This window comes from Ctenocephalides felis, unplaced genomic scaffold (genome assembly GCF_003426905.1).
Source record: "Ctenocephalides felis isolate EL2017-DRISC unplaced genomic scaffold, ASM342690v1 CF-g0.4_SCAFFOLD_01492, whole genome shotgun sequence".
NCBI classification, from domain to species: domain Eukaryota; kingdom Metazoa; phylum Arthropoda; class Insecta; order Siphonaptera; family Pulicidae; genus Ctenocephalides; species Ctenocephalides felis.
In genome coordinates, this window is record NW_020537646.1 from 32,524,284 (window position 1) to 32,548,011 (window position 23,728).

A 23,728-nucleotide genomic window follows, 5' to 3' on the forward strand; every position below is an offset into this window, starting at 1 on the left:
TTTTTAAGAAATAATTTTAAATCCCATAAGAGCAATGAAAAATTATTAAAAATCAATAAATGATAAATACTAGCCAACAACACTTATTTGTCATAAATAAATTAATTTTAATTTTTTTTTTTTAACTTAAGTATTTCCAAAGGTAAAATAGTCCTGATATATTTTGAAATTTGAATTTTACATGAAATACAAAAAACTAATAACAATATATTTATTTAAAAATTTTAAATGTGTTGGTAAATATTAGTTATCCTGCTGATCAATTGTGCAATTTATAAAATAATTTTGATTCATTTTACTGCAATCTCATTTAATTAAATGAACTGATCACATATGTATAATATTATCATACAGTATACTATCCCATTGGTTTTAAAATATATTTATTTTAAATTCAAATCATAGATCCCAATACTCATAGACAAATAATATAATAAATGCCAATAGTGTTATGCAATGATGTTTTATTGCATGCATTTTTTAAATTTTGCTATTTTGTGCATAGCTAATATCTTTCTTATTTATTTCTTATGCGCAATTTTGTTTTGTAACATTGAAATGATTTTTTACAACATTTTTTAGATGGGTGGTATTTTGACTATGGCTTCTGGAGCAGTTGAAGGATTTGCTACCGTTTATTCTGGCTTAGAACAATCTGCTTCCATTTTAGGCGAAAACTTCAAAATAATACAGTAAAAGTGGTTGAACATAAGTAAGTACAATGGCAAACATGTTTGTATTCTAAACGTTTTTCTATAACAACTATTAATATTTAAATTTGTATATAAACTGCTTCTAACAGATACGGGCCTAAAGTTGCTGGAGCTTTGACAAAACCTCTGTGATATTTTAACGGATAAATTATTAATCTTAATTATATATTCAGGCATTATATTCCAAGCATATGCATGGCGTTTTTATATATTGATGTGATGTGCCTAAAAAGGGTTTAAAACAGATTTTACTATATATTTTTTATACTCTGCATAAAATTTTATACATTTGTACTAATAATATATTTTATAATCAAATATGAAATTGATTTTGATATATCCAAAGTAACTGGTTTTTTAATAAAGAATACCAATAAATATTGTTGTTTTAATCAATTGGGTTGTTTATTTTTTTAAATAGATATGGTCATAATGCTGGAGAAGTTGTCTCGGGAACTCTATCTACTGTAGGAAATGCACTTGCTGTTTCTGAAAATGTTCAAGGTAATGTACTTTAGTATAATCAACATATTAGTAATAAGAAACAATTTATTTTATCATAAAAATATAAATGCCTTTATAAAGTAATATTAACATTGCGCTTTCATTGCTATATATATATACTTGTGTAAATCACTTTTCCGACTTAAAAAAATTCACTACTTATTCTCAGCAATGTTGAATAATATTGAATTTCATAATGATTTTGATTCAATATATATTAATTAATTATTGATCAAGGTTCTCATGAAAATTTTTTTTATTTAAAATTGAGTATGTAGTAAATAAAAATTTAACAATATAATGAAAAAATCTACACAATTGTTTTAAGTATATTGCACTAATTTTACTTCAAAATTATTCCTGCGTAGGTCTTAAGCCCAAAAAACTTGCCAAGAAAACTGCCAAAGCTGCTGGCAAAGCTGTTATCGAAAGTGAAGTATCAGGAAAGTCACCAGAAAACGATGACAATCTAATTGATGATAGTGTTATGTACCCAGATCTTTCAGAACTCAGTAAACAGTTGCAGATCTCTGAAAGACGAGCAGATCTATGATTAAGATAAGTGGTTTTCAATTGAAAAAAGTATAAGCTTTCTTACAATAATTCAAGTTTGATATCATTTCGGATGCGTATTCTAAATTTATTTGGTATTGTTTTAGAGATCTTGCCCTATTGCATTTCTATTATTTTAGACAAAAACCATCATTTAAGTTGACTGTACTTTACTCTTTTTTAACAATAGTAATAGACTTTTATAATCAATAATTTATTGAAGGGTTCGGAAATTATTTTGGTAATCCAATTTATATGAATCTCATTGTTTTAATATCATTTATTTTATTATTTATTATCATAAAATCCTTCTTATTTATTAAATCACTTTAAAACATCGGTAACTCAACAATAAATCTTGTACCCATTATATTTTTATATGAAGTATTTTTTATCGCTACAAAAATTTTGATATTAGTAGAAGGTTAATCCTCCTAGAATAATCTAGAGCTAATCTAAACGGTATGAAGATCTTAAGAATTATAGAAAATGTTAAACCATATTTATTTACAAATTCTTACCAGTATAAACATAATATTTAAGAGTATTTTTGCATCAATTTTCTGTAAAGGTGTTTAGGGTTAATCAATGCTCCTCTCCGTTTCAAAATTAACTAAATTTGGAGCATACGCCTAACTTCCAACAACAAAAATAGATTTTTTAATTTGATCTTAATAAAAATGCAATCACATTTGAATGAGCAATATTGTATTCAACTGAGTTTTATGTTTGGGTTAGTCTTCCCTCGTCTTAATTTATAGTCATACGCAAATTGCGCTTAATTCTGGTTCATTTGCTATGAGAATGAATTAAAATTATGTATATTGTATTTATATTTGAATATGTGAAATATTCATGTAGTTAGGCTTTGAATTTGTCTCATATTTTAATATGTGATCTTAAGAAGATCTGACGAGATTCGAATCGCTGTGTTTTGATATTATTTTGTATCTAATGATATTATTTAAAAAAAAAACGACTAAAATAGTTTGAATTTAATAATATTAATAACCTGATATTTGATATATTTATTGAAATTGAGTGATATTAATATGTTAATAACAATTGTTATTAATTGATAGTTTTATAGCTGTGTTAATAATGTCTGAAAATATATATACTTACATTATACCTATAATTTTTATTAAATTTATACGAAATGTTTAAAATCTATTGAATTCATGGCAATAATTTCTAGTATTTTTTAGATCGCTGAGATTGAACTGGATAAGAACGAGCTCATATGTTATTATCGTTCCCGCTACCTGAAACAAAAAATATATGTATTCAAAATATCTAAAAAGATGCAATTGATCTTAAATCGATTTCTTAAATTTTTGCTTATATATCATACGGTTAACATAATTCTTCTGGATATGTAAAAAAAATGCATTCCACTTAATTGGACATTTCTAGCAGCCACATGATCCAAGAATCTTTGCGCATCCTGTAAAGTAATTCATAATGTATATAATATATTATTAATATATATATATATATATATATATATATATATATGTGGGAGTCGTAATGATTATGATAATATATTAAATTAGAAACTCCCAACATAATAAAAAATATAAATTTATTAACTGTAAAAATATTTCGATATCAAAAATATACATGACATGTCCGATTGTTTTTTACAAAATAAAAACCAGCCTGCTTGATATCGCCACACACTCCCTGCCCAGTGTTGATCTCACAGTTTAAAAAAAAATACAGGGAAACACGTTATAAAAATGTGGTGGGAAAGCAGATTATAGCAGACCAGTGTTGTAATACTGGTCAATTACAAATTTTCATGTTTCGTCAGCAGATCCACCGTATGTGGTGATTTGACCTGCCATCAACTCCATATTCTGCATAATGTTCTCGATCTAATGGGTATTAGTTATATCAGAATAACTTAATGTTTAGAATGCATAATTTATGGGTACAGTTTCCATTTCTGCAAGCGTTGCATTCGTATCTGATGAGTTCCGATCAGAGAAAGAAGTTGGCTCTTTATCCAAATCAGGATCATTGGTTTCTTTGACATAAGAGTCCAGAATTGTGGAATCCAATAAATTATGTCAAATTTTGTTTTGATTCGTCGTTGTCACCGATAATGGGAGGTAGCATTATAAGACGATTTGTTGAGTTAACAGAGAAAGAGAGGTTGAATTGCATTCCAATTAAAAGTTCAGGCTCCAAATTATTTTTTCTGTCAGCAATAAACACTGAGGTCTGGGTATACCAAATGAGTAACCTCGGAAGTCTGATCCAGATAGTAAGTGCGTTAACTATGATGGATTGGACTGGACATACCTTATAGGTCGTCACTGAAGACCAGTGATTATGGTGCTGCGTCAAAATCAATTTTTTTAAATCTTCGAAAAATAAAACTCCTTTATCTTCATCTATCACGTCGGGGTCACCAATGTGGGAGTCGTAATGATTATGATAATATATTAAATTAGAAACTCCCAACATAATAAAAAAATATAAATTTATTAACTGTAAAAATATTTCGATATCAAAAATATACATGACATGTCCGATTGTTTTTTACAAAATAAAAACCAGCCTGCTTGATATCGCCACATATATATATATATATATATATATATATATATATATATTACGCTTTACGGTTTTAGTTAATTGTTTTAAAATATTATTTTCGGGTTTATGGAAGTAAACGCTTATGACTACCTGTATGTACGAGTATCGCTTATAGTCGAGATTCGCAGGTGTGTACGGAAGTCGTCTATTGACGACGCTATTACTGTGCCGAGTCGACCCTTGCTTCTTATTAATCAATTTTAATGACATTTCAAGCTATTCTGAATCGAATGAGAGCAAATTTGAAAAAAATATTTGTGTGTATATATAATATAAAAAACAAATTTTGTGCCGTAAATCGACGTTTTCTCAAAAACGGCTAGACCGATTTCAAAATTTAAAAACCATTCGATGTATCTCGATGAGGACTAGCGTTTATCAATTCTGCGCGAAAATCGGTGGAGCCGTTTATTTGTAAATAGCAGAAAAGTAAAAAAAAATCGTTTTTGTTTTAATTCTGAATCGATTTTAAAAAATCAAAACTGTTCGAAAGATATTGGTTGGAAATGATACTGATTAGTTTTAGGTTTATTGAAATTAACTGTTGGAAAACAAATTGCCGATTTTTATGAAACTTTTTTGGGCAATAGATATCATGGTCTTATAAAACATACTAAAATGTTACCATCCTACGACAAATAGATTAATGTTAAAAATTAATGCCTTTAGGATGTGATGAATCAAACTTTGTCGATTCATTAAAATTTAAAATAATAAACTACAAATTTAGAGTATACAAGTACGTGTCGGTTTCATATAATTAATATAATTACAGTTAATTTAAATGTGTTTGAGAAAATTCTATTCGAAATTGCAATGTTTAGATTTAATTGGAAGCGATAACTTTATTTTTGAAATAAATTTTATACTATCAGTATAAGAAAGTAAAAATTTAACATTTTTACCGAATTTAATAAATTTATTGAAGCACGTTAAACATAAATATCTTTGGCCCTCGCAAGTCTCACAAAATGTTATAACCTGTTAGGTCAAATTTCGTGTTATTTGTAGTATATTCATTTACTTTACTAAAACTGGGCCTAAACGGAAAGTTACTTTAAACCACGAGGCCCTCAACGTGTTAATCATTAACACGTTGAGTGCCGCGTGATTTTATGGCCACTTTCCGCCATTAACTGTTAACGTTATTTTTTTACCTGCGAGTATCCTGTAGATGGCAACGTGCGCATGACGCCTTCTGGTCTTCTTGCTTCATGAGCGACTTCTGCTGAGAATAAAGATACCGCAAATGTTCTTGCCATTAAAAGCATAAACGAAAACCAAAAGTAAAAAGCTTGGGCTTTGTCTCTATTCGAACGTCTGATAGGAATAATAAATAAAAAATTAATATTTTCCAAGAAATTATTGGGCATGATCTAACTTACGTAACTCCTTTCAGAAGTTGAGAGCATATGAAATATAAATTATTAGAAAATGATATAAGTATTATAGGCCCAATAATTTCATTTGCTGTTTTTACTAACTCTGACAGCAAGACATAGTCTTCACGAATATTTCTCCAAAATTGTACAGACATTTCCTAGAAATAAAAAAATATGTTTATATATTAACAAAGGCATCCGAGTTTTGCTTATAGTATTTTGTATACCTTATATTTAACTTGTTCTAAACGTTTGTTCAGTTGTTTAAATTTTTGGGTTAATGCGGCTGTTATCAAAATTATAAATAGATCTGTATAATTCCATGTGAATGTCGTTGCTATATTTAATATCTGAAAAATCAAATTAATATATTTTACTAGATTTTAAAATGGATATTTTGGCAATTTGCAATACCTGAAACATTGCTGCTAATTTTATATTATTTCCATTCCACATATATACCTCTGGAAAGCTCACTTTGAAAAATTCTTCTAATATAGTACCACTAATTGCACATTTCTTGGCATAGGAATAATTACTGTTTATTGATAAATAAAATTCCACTACGGATAATCAAATTTAAAATGTACTTATCAATATTAAACCGTACATATATTAATTTAAACTAATATATGAACAAACACAGTGAGAATCTATCAATTTAAAATAAGGTGTTATTTAATGCTTATCATGTAAAAAAATATGTGGTTGACGCATAAAATTGATAACGCTTTTAGTTTATCATCTTAAAAAGTTTCTTTGCGCCAGAAAATCCGATTTGATAATTTTAAATTTTTTCGGCGTTTCAGGTCATTCGAATAGTTTGACTTAAAAGCTTTATAAAGGTATTTGTGTGTGTATGTGAGCTAAAGTTTGATCTTCGTTTGTGTTTTCTCAAAAACGGTTGTACTGATTTCAAAAATGTAAAAGCCATTTGATGAGGCTCGATAACTACACGCGTTGTCTAGTTTTACAAAACGATCGACAGATGTTTGAATTACTTTTAATATATTTTTTTAAAGAAAAGTTAAAATACAATAATTTGCTTCAAGTTAGAATTGATATGCGCCAAAAACGGATATAAAAAAAATTAGCAGCCCTTTAAAATCCATAGTCATTTATATACTTATCTCAGAAACTGCATATAATTGTTATTGTTGTTGCATAATAAGGTTTAGGCAACTATAATAATGTTTAAATAGCAAATGCTCTCTTTTAATTAAAACAATTGTTTTTTTTATATTTAGTGGACGTGACATTCCGCCAATTTTAATGTTCATGTATTTATAACAAATATAGCGTGTAAAAATAATTTGTAAGTACCTAAGGAGGGTATGAGTACGCTAGCCGTTAGTAGTGACATTCTCAATCCCAATGGTATATTACCATATGCAGGGCCCATTTTCTGGTCAGCTTCCAAAAACTTGCCTAAAAGTTTTGGCCAACGAGAGGCCAATCTTAAAAACAAAACTATAGATGCAAACGTACTCACTGAGAATACAAGAGTAGCTAAAATGATATTAATTATTCAATTTTATTTCATCAATATATTATAATCTTTTTTATAACTTACTATTGTTATAAAAATTTACACCAAATTTTGCCAAATTGATTGTGGCTAAAACACACATAACACTGCTTCCAAATAAAACTATTAAACTTATCAACGTTCTCCAAGAAAACCAACGAAATTTTAAATTGTGATGATTTTTAGACAAAACTCCAGAAATAGGCATTAATCCAAATAGTTGAGCTGTGAATAGGGCTTTAGAAATATAAAATTAGTTATGGTTTTAAATGAAATCTTGTGAATGAAAGCTATTTACTAGGTCCTATTGCTTCATGTAAGTTGCTGCTGCGTAGTCGTGATATAAAATTTCCTACAAAAAAATTAATTGTATTTTATGTACTGTATATTTTTATATAAGAGTACCTTTGTTCCAATTTTGAATCCTTTCAATCGTCAAGTCGCTGTAATGTAAATTACATGATATTAATTGTATGAACGAAATATCTCAATTGAAAATTCTGTTTTGAAATATTTTATTTTTTGTGATATATTTTATGTTATAGTTTATTTTAATGCAATAAAACATGAAATTATATTATAAATATAGTGACTTTCATACACACCTATATCTTTTTTTCAATTTGTATTTCCTTGGTATTTTGAAATCCATATCTTTAGGATAAACCCAAAAAGCAATATCATCACTGGAAACTTTACGTGATTTTCTCATTTTGAAATTTAAAAAATTAATCACGTTAGTTACAAAATTCAATTAGGAAATAGTGTAAACTTTATAAATCATCAGTAACGTGTCTAAGCAAAAGTGATACATTCTAAAAACTTCTATTTAGATACAAGTATTTTTATTTAGATTAGTATACGGATTTTTGTGGGCAATAATTTTCTTGTCAATAATTTCATTTGGAATGAAATCATTCTGTAAGCCAAGGGTCGTTATTTAATGTATAATTAAGATTTGATCCAAGATATATCAAACCTATAAACGTGGTTGAATACATTACAAATATACTATCAAATACTGCCCTTGAGGGCCAATCAACCTATAATTTATTCTTCAGCTTTTTTTTCTAATTACAGTTATATTATTTTTCAAAATTTCAATTCATGCATTTTCTATTTTTAATATTTCGAATGTAGTTTTGAATGGAATCCGAAATCAATTATGTGTTTCATTTTTGGATAAAAATAAGAACGTTATATTATATTACAGCAACACAGCAATTTTATCAGCTTTTATATAATAATTTAGGTACATTTCATAGTAATTTTTAATTCAAAAAGTTTGTAAATTGTTTCAATTTGGTAGACAATTATATGTTAAAAGAAATGTTACCCAACTTTTTTTCAAAATTGCTGTATATGATATTTCCGCAACGGGAAACTGGAAATTGATAACACATTTATTATTATCTTTGTCTTATTTCAAGGTTAACAGTTACGGATTTTATTGTTTCTCAAATAACTAAGTATATATGCAATAAGTGCCCAAGTTAAGTATTTTAGTAATACTAATAGCATTACTAAAAAAGAGATAGGTCAACCGTTGGGTTACCTTCAAAACAGCCATGTCTTTAGAAGTCTAGGAATATTAAATTTTCATTCTTATTAATAACTAGCTGTAAGTGGAATTCTGTCTTAAGGCAATTAAGGCATCGTGCCTTAAGGCAAATTGCTGGAACTTCCCGTACCAAAAATTATTATTTTTTTTAAAAACGAATAACATTTTTGAAAAAAAATTACTTTGAAAAAATAAGATTTTTGAGAAACTATAAATTGGACAAAAAATTACTTTTTTTTTAAAAAAAAAAATTTTTTTTTTAAAAAATTTTTTTTATTTTTTTTTTGAAAAAAATTTTTTTTTCTTTATTTTGACATATTGTGGAAGATCTGAACTTTTTTTTCAAAGCAATCATACTGCTTTAACTGCATAGGGACAAAATATAAAGCGCGTAAGCGCCGCGTCGCTGTCTAACGCATAAGCATTGGTACGGAACCCATAGAAATGTAAAAAAAAATTATACTTATTGTTGAAATCTCTATAAAATATCTGATAATTTGATGTGCATATGTCTAATGATCATTTTTGACCGCCAAATGGCTCATTTTTTTACTTTTTCCTCTATATCTCCGAAACCGCTAGACCTACCTTTATGAAAATTTCATCGAATTTTCATCTTGTCAATACAAGTAAAATGTTTTTTGAATTTTTTAAATCGGACGCACGGTTCTCTTAAAAACTGAGTTACTGTTTTCGGCACTTTTTGCCCCGTATCTTCGGAACGGCTAGACCTGCCTTTGCCAAAAACTAATCAGCACGTCTCCTTATCAATACAAATCGAATGTTTTTTGAATTATTCAAATCGGTTGATCCGTGTTCCCGAAATCGTCGACGAAAATTTGTATCCGCACATACATACACACACGTACACACACACACACACACACACACATCCATTTTTTCTAAGGTATGCCAAAATGTTCAGAAACCTTTGAAACGTAAAGATATATAAAAATTTTCATTTTCGATTTTTTTGCGATTACTATAACTTGCCCTACGGGAAGTTAATAAAATATGAAAAATAAAATGTTTTGAATTTGAAAGAATAAAGACTAATAAGAAAAAAGTGAGTATTTTTTTTTAGTATCGTCCATCCTTGGTTATTTTAAATAGCGTGAGCATTGGAAAAAAATGTACATACGTGATTTTTCTGCGATTTTTTTAATATATGTCCAAGTCCGTATCTATTTTTAATATATGTCCAAGTCCGAAAACTAGAATTTCAGTATCGTCAATATTGTAACCCATGTAGAAATTAATCGCTCAGGCCAACGTTAGTCGATATTGAGGCAATATTCTTTTCTTTAGTTTTTTTTAACACTTTTAACCCCGCGTTGCTTATACTTCCCTCCTGTGCTAAACTTTGTTGTTTATTTATTATAAAATAAAACCATTTTTGAATATGTTAGCTAGAGATTAAAAATGAAATACCAAAAGTAGGAGCAATATGACTGTTTCTGTTTGAAATAATTACATTACAAAATTCAAATTTTGGGAGGATCTAGAATATATATGAGTGTGTTTGTGTATTGTTTGATGTTAATTTCTGAACAATAAATTCTAAAAAATATTGAAAAACAGTAAATGTTTTAGATGTTAAATCTAGAAGTTTTGGAACTAGATACTTTCCTTTATCAGACTTTTTTGTCAAAAACATTTTATTTATATATAACAAAATTGATTGATAATTGATGACATTGATGACATCAAGTTAAAAAACTTATCAAAAGCTCTAAAAAAGCTTTATTTATGGTAATTCAGTGCTTCCTTGTCCATTATTCCTCGTCCATTATTGATTCAGTAACTCGTCAAAATTGATAATATATCAATTGAAAGTAATAGATATATATTTTTCCTTTTCTATTTATATTTTATTGAAAGCAAATATAATTTAAAATCCTTTACTGTTTTTTGTTAATGAGTAACCTATATGTTCATTATCGACAGAAAATTACCAAACGCGCAAATGATTCATTATAGTGCTTTCTCACTGTTCTTTTGTTAATTAGATCCTATTTCAATGCAATGACGGCGAAATATAGTTGTGTTTTCAATTTTAGTTTTCTGTAATTCAGTACATCGAAAAATGTTTCGTTACGAACTTGTTTTTTTATTTTTAGTGTTTGTTCAAGGATTTAAACATGTTTGCAATCTTGATGGTATGTACATTTTGTATTTACTTTTTAATTATAATTTTTAATTATATATATATATATATATATATATATCTATATATATAAATATATATATATATATACTCGTTGACCCGGCAAACATTGTTTTGCCATAAAATATATTTCTAGCATAAAAGGATTAGTATAAGAATAACTGAGTGCAAATGTATATAAGTAAAAGGGACAACTAACAAAAAATATATGAATAGATTTCCCACTGCAAAGCACACCGCATATAAATTCCCTTAATAGGCTATGCAAGTGCCAACCTAATCTGTAACTGATTATATTTAAATTGAATTGGCACATTTAAAGTTTCAAGATTGTGATATATTATTACCATGCTTTTCTTCGAATCAGTAATATTTGAATTACGAAGCAAAATCTAATAATTCATTTTTAAATTATATTGTTATGTGACACGCCCAGCAAACTAACTAGGATTGAAAAAAATGATTTGTGAAGATTTGTGAATTTGACAGTTTTACCGTAAATTTGTATGGTACCTAGTTCCCCATCAAATACTTTGATCTTCAGATTTTAATATTCAATCTTTCTATTTCTTTGCAAAAAGGGCAAAATATTGTAACTTTTTTCCACAGTAGGGTTACAATTGAACCAAAAATATTAGTAGAAACTTGACGAAAAGTTTAATTTTTAAATCACAAATTCATCCAGCATTCCAATTGTAAACGTTTGCTTACTCAACTAAATAGTTCTACTTTGTCGGAAAAATACAGCGGAGATACGATTTGGGCAGTGATACAACCTGAGCACATTACCCTATTTGTTCAGAAATATTTATAAAATGCTAACTAAAATTGAGAAATAAAATACTTATACTAATTTACTAAGAAGTAAAATACTAATTATAAAGAGCCTTTCATTGAAATGTTCAACTGTATTACAACTAAGATATGATACATCAAGGCCATGAAGAATATTGTGATAACCTTAAGGTATATTTATTTATATCAAAGAGAAAGTAAATAATGCAATTATAAAATATTAAAGTTTTGTTATCTCAACAATTCAGATGTGGAGAATTTTTTATGTCAAGAAGATATTGAAATGTTTGATTCCTTAATGACAACAAATCCAGAAATATCTACAAATCCATCTGCAACACAAACGACACAGAGCAGCAGTTCGAAGTACTCAACCACGCCAAGAATTTTTATTAAAAAAAGTAAAACTCGGAGCCGAAATTACACTAGGTTTTACAATGATACAGTGGTTCCTACAGGTGATGGTTAATTTTCAATTTTCTTTGATATTTAACTCATTATGAATAAATTTTTAGAAGTCGACTGTTTTGGTCTTGGCTGGTTAGCGACGCGCTTACGATGGTTGTTCAATTTGAGTCCACAAAGTTCTGAAGAAGTCGATGTCAAGTTTTATTTGAGTACCAGGTAAAATTAAAACGTTTTAATTATAGTAAAAATACAATTTTTCGAAAAGGAATATTATTAACAATTGTTAAATTAAATTTCATATTTTAGAATGAAACGTAAAATTTAAATATTACATTTTTTATTAAAAATATTTTAGAACAATTTTAATTGAACGATTATAAATGGAAATTGAACACATGCAGTGTCCAATTGTGAATAATTAATAGATTTTGATAAGTTTGATTTTAGTAGATTCTGATGTTTCGATGTTTAACTAGACACAAAAATTGCACGCTTTTAATTTAAAACGCGAGTTATATTTTTTAACATCCTGTATTGTAATCGTCCAAAAATCGAAAATGAAAATTTTTACATGTCTTTACGTTTTAAATGTTTCTGAGCATTTCGTGCATACCCTAGAAAAACTGGATGTGCGTGTGTATGTGTAGATACAATTTTTCGTCGACGTTTTTGGGAGCACCGCTCAACCGATTGGAATGATTCAAAAAGTATTTTATTCCTACTTATGGGGATTACTGCTGGTAGTTTTTTGGTCCAGCCATTTTGGAGATACGAAGCAAAGAGTGCAGAAAATGAAAATTAAGTTTTTGAAAGATCAGAGGATCCTATTTGGATAATTAAAAAAACATTCAATTTGTAGTGATGAGAAGACGTGCTGATTAGTTTTTGACAAAGACAGGTACAGCCTTTTCGGAGATACGGAGCTAAATGTGCACAAATTGTAGTTTTTGAGAGACGAAGCATCCGATTTGAATCATTCAAAAAACATTTTGCTTGGGTTGACAATGTGAAGAAACGATTAGTTTGTGGGGAAGGCATTTTGTTGGTTTTATGTTTACAATTCAGTTTTACAAATACTTTAATCATGCTAATAGGAATAGGGGTCGTGTTTCAACTGAGCATATAAATCATATATATCTATTCGCGTCATGGTAAATTTTACAATATTTTTTTTGAAATACATTTATTAGCAATTGTCAAAGTAAATGATTGTAAATAACGTTTGAATTTTATTACTTTTCGAAGAAGTTTGTTTTCGCTAAAAAATTTGATTATCTATCTTTGAAAATCAAACCTCGAAAATTGGTATTTTTGAGCATAAAATTGCATAACGTATATGTACTATTTAGTAATAATGTATACAAAAAATGTTTAGAATTTCAGTAATTAAGGTTAAGTTGCTTAGAAATGTAACGAAGATATTTATTAAATATTCTTAAAAATTACGTTATAATACTGTAACTATGATATGTTTTCACTATGAAAGTGATATGTTTTTAACTATAATATTAAATTTTAGTAAATCACTGATAATATATTAGGTTGTCAAATATCTCCCTTCCGCCTTTTTGTATTATAAACCAAGAGCAAAAAAGCGGTATTTGACAACCTAATATAAATTGATTGTCTATGACAATATATATTAAGAACAATAATTATTAAACGTTTTGTTAGTAAAACATTATTGTTAGTAAATTATCTTAAATGCGAATTATATAAGTCTGAAATTACATTGATAACAAGTATATTTTTAGTGATTTTTGGCAGCCCGGATGTATTTTTTAATATTATCAGAGTTTAGTAATTTGAATAAACGTGTTGTTATTTATGATGGCGTGGTGCCGATATATTCCAAAATAGGTACTTCCATCCGTTTCGTCCTAATACTCTGATTCAAAAATGGACTGTCTTATTAAATATTTGAAATTTCACATAACGTTTTCCATTTAATTAGTTAATGCTACATTTTTATAATTACTATGAAATTAATTGTTTTATAAATGACAGGAAACAAACAACTCGTATGCAAATGCACATGGGCGATCAGTTTGGTTTGGAATGGACGGATTATGATCCCAATCGCATCAAAACTATTTTAATTGTACATGGATTTTTGAGCCATGGTGCGGCGTCCTGGGTTCTTGAAATGACCCAAGCTTTATTAGATTGGGTAAGTTATCTTCCAATTGTAACAAGAAACAGTATTCCGAATAATTTTATTCGAAATTATATCTATCCAATTATTTTTAAAATTGAGATTTTTGTTGAAATTATATCTATTAGGAAGATGTCAATGTCTTGGTAGTAGATTGGAGTGCTGGAGGAAACAGCTGGAAATATTGGCGAGCTGTTGCTAACACAAGGAGAGTGGGTGCTGATGTTACCAGGTATTCCGTTAGTCAATTAATGGCAAGTTATTTCCAATAGGATTTATGATTATCTATATGCGCTGCGAATCCTTTCACTTTAGTTTCATGCGCCAATTGATAGCAGCTACCAATGTATCGACCAAGAAATTTCATTTGATTGGTCATAGTTTAGGAGCTCATATTTGTTCTTATATCGCTTCTCAACTTGGGGGCGTTGCGCGAATTACAGGTATGTATTTCAATAAATTTAATTTTGAAATGAGTTAGTAATTTTAATATATATCTGCACTGACCTTAATTTTTTGGGAACATAAAAAACTAGACTTAAAACAGTTACAAAAATCTATGTTTCTATTTGTATTATTAATTTGGATATTATTGGAGCTTTGTAATTCATTAAGATGAATTTGGTCATCTTCCTTATAAACTGTAACTTGTTTCAATATAGATATGTATACTTTGCAATTATTTGTAAATTGAAAGTAATTGAAAAATATATAAAAGGTGATAAAATAAAAGATATATAAAAACATCTCTACAACGTAGAAATAATTATAAATGATAAATTAAACATAATAAATTTCTAAAAAAGATAATGTATATATAATGCAAAATATAGGCCTAGATCCTGCTCAACCATGCTTTCGTACTACGGATTTAGATGTGCTCTTAGATGAGACTGATGCTGATTTTGTTGACGTTATTCACACTAATGGAAGACTACAAACGAGAATTGGACTCGGTTTACCAGAACCTTGCGGTATACATATTAAATCTTTCATCATTATTTAGTTGTTGGAAATTATATTATATCAAATAATATAGGTCATGCCGATTTCTATCCAAATGGCGGGATGAAACAACCTGGATGTTTTTTTGGTAAAAAAACATTTCTATCAAAGATGCTTCCAATTTCTAGAGCTAGTGAGTATAAATTTTGCTGTTTAACATTTCATTTTCTGTAAATCAAATATTTCTTAATATGTAAAAAAATCAGAACTGGAAAGGGCCATTTGTAGTCACGGTCGTGCATACATGTATTTTACTGAAAGTTTGCAAAGTAAGAATTGTACGTTCATCGGACATAAGTGGAATATGACATATTATGGGTGAGAAAAATTGAATCAGATAAAATATTTGGTGTTGGCTTTTGTTCTTTGTCAATTTTATGTTTATGTTTTCAATATGTATTTTTACTCAGTGCTAAGCATGTCTTGGAACAACCTTGCACTGAGCAAACATGTACTGAAATGGGGATGAAGGCTGTACTGAATCCTGCAAGAGGAAACTTCTTTGTAATTACATCTGATCAAGTTCCGTTTTGTGGTTAGTTACTATAATATTTTGAATTGAAATTATGAATCGAATAAATAATCTTTAATTAGTCTTTCTTTTAATATTTTTTCAGTTCCAAATCCGCAAACTGCTAAGTTGAAGACTTACCTGTTTAGTGACTGGAGACCAGTAAAAACAAAAAAACAGGAAGAACAAGAAGAAGAGGAAGAAACTGCAGAACAAAATTTGTTTGATGCTGCTAAATGAAAATAAATGACAGTATAGATTATTAGGCCCCTGTTTAAATATAATAGAACAATCATATATCTGGTGATTTTATCCTCAATAAATACATACCCTATACTATATTTATTTTTTAATTTGGCATGTGGTTTTGAATTTGAAATGTTATCTATTCTTACCTCTAATAGAACTATTTTCAACATATGTGCCAAAGGTTGACTGACCTCTGATCGAACTATTCTCGACCTATAATATGCCAATTAGGGCGACCAATATCGCAACTGGAAACTGACATTAGATTCATTTCGGTGCGACGGTTGTATTATGTGACAAGATAGATTAAAAAGATGTATAGAAGTTCGTGATCCACCGAGATGCTTTGTTTATATTTTCGAAGAACCAGATATATTTAGATAACGGCTATATCAGACCAATTAAATTAGAAAGATGTTAAGTAGTTTTAATTATTGTTTATTTACTTAGTTAAACTAATATGTTGATGTAAGGTTAAGTTATTACATGTTTGAATACTGAATTTAGACTTGTTGCTTAGTTGAAGTTTGAGATATTACTGATTTGGAGTGTTGATTTAAGACTGATTACAAAGATTTGATAGTTTTATATTATTTTTCTGGTTGGCTCATTTTGTGGAATTAAGCGACATCCCATTACAATTTTGGATCCAATCAGTGGCTATTGCATTTATCAACCAATCAGGTAACTACCGGTGATTGCGTGGAACGTAGAATTATACCGGGTATAGGTGATCCGAGTTTCTTGGAATTTAGGGACAGAATGATATATAATGTGGATTATTTTAATTTGAAATATCATAATAAAGGATTAGGGTTTATTGCTGCTATCCTGTATGAAAATAATAAAATATATAATTAGACCAGGGTTGGGAGTGAGGCGTTATCAGGTGGATCGGTGGACGCGAGGTTACTGATTAACCAACGGAGTAGAACCCCCGGTCGCGCTTGTGCTGTGTGGGATGGTAATGAATTCAATACCTGCATAGTCGATTTTCTGCACATTCACCAAAAATCCAATTATCAACTTCCCGGAGGGTGAGTTACAGTAATTGCAAGAAATCGAAATGAAAATTTCTGTATATCTTTGTTTCAGGACCGCCTGAACATTTTGGCATAACTTAGAAAAATAGGTGCATGTGTGTATGTACATTCATATATGTTCTGGAACTAAAGATGGTTTCTGATAACGATTGTTGTAAAAATTGCTGATTTTTTGGAATTTTTAATGCAGAACGTTTTTTTTCCTGCCGGACCGGAACTCGAACCAAACCGAGACAAATAAGGGATCGTTCAAGTATTACGTAAGCAGATTTATTACAATTATTTAACGATAAAAGATAAAACTGAACCTAAACTAAAATATCAGACAATTTGGTGTGCTTAGGTTCATTGATCATTTTTGACCACCAATTGGCATTGTCTTCACGGTTATAGTTATAGTAATTCGAAAAATAAACGTAAATGCAATTGTTTATAAATATTTACGTTTCAAAACCTTCTGAACATCTTGCATACCTTAGAAAAAAAATTGTCAACGCTTTTGAGATGAATCAACCGGTTGAATGATTCAATTGTCGGGAAGATGTCCTGATTAGATTTTGGTAAAGACAGGTTTACCTATTTCGGAATAACGGGGATATAATTATAAAAAATAGCTATTCAATTTTTTACAAAGCCCCATTCTCCATCCGATTGAAAAATTCAAAACAATTCAATTCAATTTTACTTGTGCAACGAAATGAAGAATTGACTAAATTTTTGCGATGGTAAAATAAGGGTGCGTTTTTTGGTTATCCAAAAAAGTGCCATTTGGTGGTCAAAAATGATCAATAGGCATTTGCACATCAAATTATCAGATTTTTTTACAAAAATTTTAATAATCAGTACAAATTTTGTTTTCATTTTTAACTTCTCGCGGGGTAAGTTATAGTAGTCGCAAAAAAATCGAAAATATCTTTAGGTTTCAAAGGTTCCTAAACATTTGTGTCTTAGAAAAAATTGATGTTTGTGTATGCATTCGTTTGGATGTGAGTAATATGTGTGTATGTAATTAGGACAAATACTAATTTTCGTCCTCGGTTTCGAGAGCACGGATCAATCGATTTGCATGATTCAAGAAGCATTCGGTTTCTACTGATAGGGAGACGTGCTGATTAGTTTATGGCAAAAGCTAGTTCAGCCAATTAGAAGATAAGGGACAAAAAGTGCCAAAAAATGAAAATTAAAATTTTGAGAGAACGGAGCGTCCGATTTGTATGATTCAAAAAACATTTTACTCATATTGACGAAATGAAGAATTAACCAATTTTTAGGAAGGCGGTTATGAAGTTCCAGAAAAAAGTTATAAAAATAACACTTGGTGGTGAAAAATGATCATTGGACATATGCACATCAAATTATCAGATACTTTATAAGAATATTAAAAACTAGCTGTAAGTGGAATTCTGTCTTAAGGCAATTAGGGCATCGTGCCTTAAGGCAAATTGCTGGAACTTCCCGTACCAAAAATTATTATTATTTTTTAAAACGATTAACATTTTTGAAAAAAAATTACTTTTAAAAAATAAGATTTTTGAGAAACTATAAATTGGACAAAAAATTAGTTTTTTTTGAAAAAAAAAATTTTAAAAAAAAATTATTTTTTTAAAAAATTTTTTTTTTAAAAAATTTTTTTTTTTCTTATTTTGACATGTTGTGGAAGATCTGAACTTTTTTTTCAAAGCAATCGTACTGCTTTAACTACATAGGGACGAAATATAAAGCGCGTAAGCGCCGCGTCGCTGTCTAACGCATAAGCATTGGTACGGAACCGATAGGAATGTTAACAAAATGTATACTTATTGTTAAAATCTCTATAAAATGTCTGATAATTTGATGTGCATATGTCTAATGATCATTTTTGACCGCCAAATGGCTCATTTTTTACTTTTTCCTCTATATCTCCGAAACCGCTGGACCTACCTTCATGAAAGTTGTATCGATTCTTCATCTTGTCAATACAAATAAAACGTTTTTTGAATTATTAAAATCGGACGCTCCGTTCTCTTAAAAACTGAGTTACCGTTTTCGGAACTTTTGCCCCGTATCTTCGGAACGGCTTGACCTGCCTTTGCCAAAACTAATCAGCACGTCTCCTTATCAATACGGATCGAATGTTTTTTGAATTATTCAAATCGGTTGATCCGTGTTCCCGAAATCGTCGACGAAAATTTGTATCCGCACATACATACACACACATACATACATACACACACACACATACATCCATTTTTTCTAAGGTATGCCAAAATGTTCAGAAACCTCTAAAACGTAAAGATATATAAAAATTTTCATTTTCGATTTTTTTGCGATTACTATAACTTGCCCTACGGAAAGTTAATAAGTACAAATTTTGTTAACATTGCTTTGCAAAAAAAACCTCTAGATTTTCAAACAAAGTGCTCCTTCGGGAAGTTAATAATAAGTCAGCTCTAGTAGATCATTTCTAATAATGAAGTAATTAAATATGAAAGGATTAACAGTCGGTTCACCATCTACAAAAATACGACATAAGGAAAAGATTCAGGGCCTAAGGTTCTGATTTCTATTTGCAGTTATTGCTTATGTTAGTATCTTCGAAAGACCTCGTTTAGCGCTGTTTCGCTTTACGCCCTGGCGTGATACCACGTGCTACATTTAGACCAACGTCGAGTCGAAAATGTCGTTCTAGTTTGTAGTTCTCCGTTTTGACACATTTTTCGTATGCGTTGATGCGCCATCGCACCTAACCGCAATTCATATGTTTAGAACCTGTTTTGCCTTCGGTGCACATATGCACATTTCGTTTCGCGCTGTCACTTAATGAAACTTAGCAATAAACTAATGTAGTTTTGCGTTATTTTCGAACAAGTATATTGAAAAATATCAAATAATATTTTGATTTAATACACGTTACCAATATTTTACTTCATCTAGTAAAAAATGTCAGGTGCCGGAGTAAGTAAATAATAAATAAATATTTAATAGATATATTATATGATTTTAACTATATATATTTTTTTATTATATTTTAGGGATCTCAGAATTCGTCTGGAAATACTTCTGTGCAAGAATACAAAATTCGAGTACCTAAAAATGCAAGGAAACAGTATCATGTCATGAGATTTAATGCAACTTTAAATGTCAATTTCAATGATTGGAATAGTACCGTAAGTGTAATTTATTAAATAAATTACAAAATTTAGAAATGAATACAATTTACGTCCCCTCAATATTTTTTTAGTTTATGTATAAAGAACTTGTATGTTTTGTCATAATTAGGTTACTGCACTAAAAATTGCCAATTGTCTGTAACTAGGGCTTCCAATACCGTACTAAAATCTGAATACCGGTATTCGGTATTTGAAATTTGTAATACCGGTATTTTATTACATAGAGAATAGGAGTAGATAAATACAAAAAACGTGCAAGTAAACAATTATATATTAACTTGTATGTTAACAAATTCAATTAATAACTTATTATTAATTATCATGTATTGTTTATTGAAATATGCTTTTAAAAAATATAAACAATCAATTGTTTAATCTTCAAGCGAGAAAACCCTTTTTTCATTATACACTTGTCGGCATAATTGTCATAAAGAAATAATCCGAGTACATGTTGATATGAATTAGTACTTGCAAGTGTTAGTATAGTATATTTATATTATATGCTATATAACAACTATATATCACTCGATAATTTGACTTGTAAATTTTCGTTATAACGAATTAATAAATAAATACGAATGATTGATAGGAAGATATACAATATAGAGAATTATAACGTGTCGATTATATATTTTGTTTAAAAATCATTGATAACGAATTTGATATGAGGACAACGCACGTGGTCGACTAATAATTTTTATAAATGGGTTCCATTCATTAGGTCGAATATAATATATAAACAATCACTTTATCTTACCGACATCGACAAGATGTGTCATACTATGCTGATCCGAATCGGCAATACACATACACAGTTTGAAAACTGTGTATGTGTATTACTTAAGTTAAATTTCGAACAAAATTTTGGTAATCTTGAAATACCGGTATTTTTGCTATCAATACCGGACAAAAATCGTCCGGGATCCCGGTATATTAACACTTTGTGGTATTTTGCTTTTATTTTCCATTCACTTTGAAGTGATTGTTCAGGATTCAAATTGATGATCTTGATGCTTAAGGTTAACCTTTATATGTATATACATGTAACCCCTGCATAGCACACGGATTTGCTCTAACACGGTTTAAGAATTGATTCCATTCTCCTTATAAAACGGTACTTTTAAAGCATGAGTTTGCCTTAACACGGTTTCAGAATTGAGCAATACCCTAATAAAATAAGAAATATAGTAAAATCTATGAAAATTAAACTGTATTTAATCTAAAATTAGTAAAATTGCAGTAAAATAGCTCAACTAATGTGATGAAACTAATGCAAAAGTTAACAAATTTAATACTTATTATTTGAGCGCGTACGTTCTATAGATAAAAAATTCTAGATTTATCCAAACACATAGTCAATTAGTCTTAAACAAAGATTCTTTAAATAAAATAAGCATAAAATTTTAATAAAGATGACTTTGCATGTGGTAAATACGTAAATATCTTTTTGCTAAAAGCAAGTAATCGCAAATATTATTTTTTTTGCACAAAATAATGCACGGATCTGGAGGTAGTACAGACAACTGCCCGGATATTTTGCCAAAAAACGCTGTTAGGTAGCACTTAACGGTTAATTATGACAAAAAAAATCATATGATTCATGTAATGTATATTACTTCTTAATAAAATGAATAAATATGATATTTATTATAAAATCATGATTACAACATTGTTTTATGAATTCTTGGAAAGTAACTCCTTTTTGTACTGGTTCTTTTTGTCCCAACAATTTCAACTTTAGATAAATCGTAATTTTATTGATTGATCGATTCCAAAATCTGTGCAAATCCATTTTATACCAGTTGTTGTAGATTTACGAGAGAGTTTTTTGTTATAATTTTTAATGCTCATCTACTTGATACTTCTTCGAGAACGTTCCATAGGCTTCCTAGACTAAGAGTTGACAATTTGATATGTTTTGTAGCTTTAGGTTATTTGATTGTAGGGGTAAAACCATTGTGATAACTCAAAAACACATTTTGTCATTATTTTGGATAGTAAATTTGGATGTAGAAGAAAATTTATTAAGCTTACTTTCAGCTAGTGAAATACTTGGGAGTTTTTAAATATAATGATTTTTATGTGATTGACAAGTGTTTAGTGAATCAAATTTTATAGAGGTGTTATATCTTAACTATTCTACTTAGTATAATAAAATTAATTATATGCTCTTGTATTCTAAGTTCATACTGATATTGTTAATAATATAATATTTGTCAATATTACAGCTTTGCTATCATTATAGTAATTCTATCATTTGAAGAATTGATTTATGTTCGAGAACCTCACTAAAATTATTTTAGCAAATTATGTTTAATTTTTGTATAATTTACTATTTTCTAGGTGAAAATGGAACGGGAAAATAACATGAAAGAATTTAAGGGTTTAGAAGAAGAGCAGCCCAAGTACGTATTACATTCTGTTATATATCATTATTTGATTTTTTGGTTAATTTTATTTGATTCAGGTTTGGTGCAGGATCTGAGTTTGGAAGAGAACTAAAAGAAGAAGCAAGGCGTAAAAAGTTTGGTATAGTTGCCAAGAAATACAAACCAGAAGATCAGCCATGGATTCTTAAAGCTGGTGGAAAAGGCGGTAAAAAGTACCAAAAAATACCACTTAATTAAAGAAGTAACATGTTTTTGGATTCTTCAATAACATGATAGATAATTTCAGATTTAAAGGCATTCGTGAAGGAGGTGTTTCTGAAAATGCAGCATTTTATGTATTCACTCATGGACCAGATGGTGTAATTGATGCATATCCTCTAAAGGAATGGTAAAAGATACAAATATATTTTTTATTAATTTTTTTTTTCAATTCTTATTTATTTAGTAGGGGAAAGGCTTGTAAGTTGCCACCCCATCGTTTTTATACCTATATCTCGACATTGAATACACATATCTTTGATGTGAATGTACCGTTGGAAAGAGGACCTCAAAAGCTTTGATCCATGGCATGAAATTGGTTATGATGTTGCCATCGATGACAGCTGGAATTTTGATATTGTCCGTGCTGGAACGTCAAAATCCAGCAGGGGTGGCAAATTACAAGCAGTGGCAACTTACAAGCCTTTTCCCTATATTTTAAAGAGTATATCATTAAAAATTTTAATGCACAGGTACAACTTTCAACCAATTCAACGATATAAAGCACTATCAGCTGAAGAGGCAGAACAAGAATTTGGAAGGTATATATGCATTTGTACATACATGGGAGTTAAATAGTCTAATTTATTGAATTATTTCTGGTATTCATTTTGGTTGTCCATATTCACATATTTATTATTATATTATGCTTATCTGAAAATAGATGTACCTTTTCTTATCTTTATATAATTCATAATTTAATTTATGTTTTTATCATTTTTTTTTCATTTTAAGATTTGAAATTTTTAGT

General features: G+C 28.9%; 1 protein-coding gene and 1 long non-coding RNA gene across 2 annotated transcripts in view; both read left to right on the forward strand.

The window, feature by feature from the left end:
- The window catches only part of LOC113371129 (O-acyltransferase like protein-like), an 86,015-nt gene that overhangs the window by 31,206 nt on the left and 31,081 nt on the right, over window positions 1–23,728 (forward strand). The window lies entirely within an intron of this gene.
- On the forward strand, window positions 581–2,084 carry LOC113371657. The gene is made up of 3 exons (XR_003366644.1): window positions 581–712; window positions 1,135–1,217; window positions 1,586–2,084. It is a non-coding gene; the product is annotated as an uncharacterized LOC113371657 (long non-coding RNA).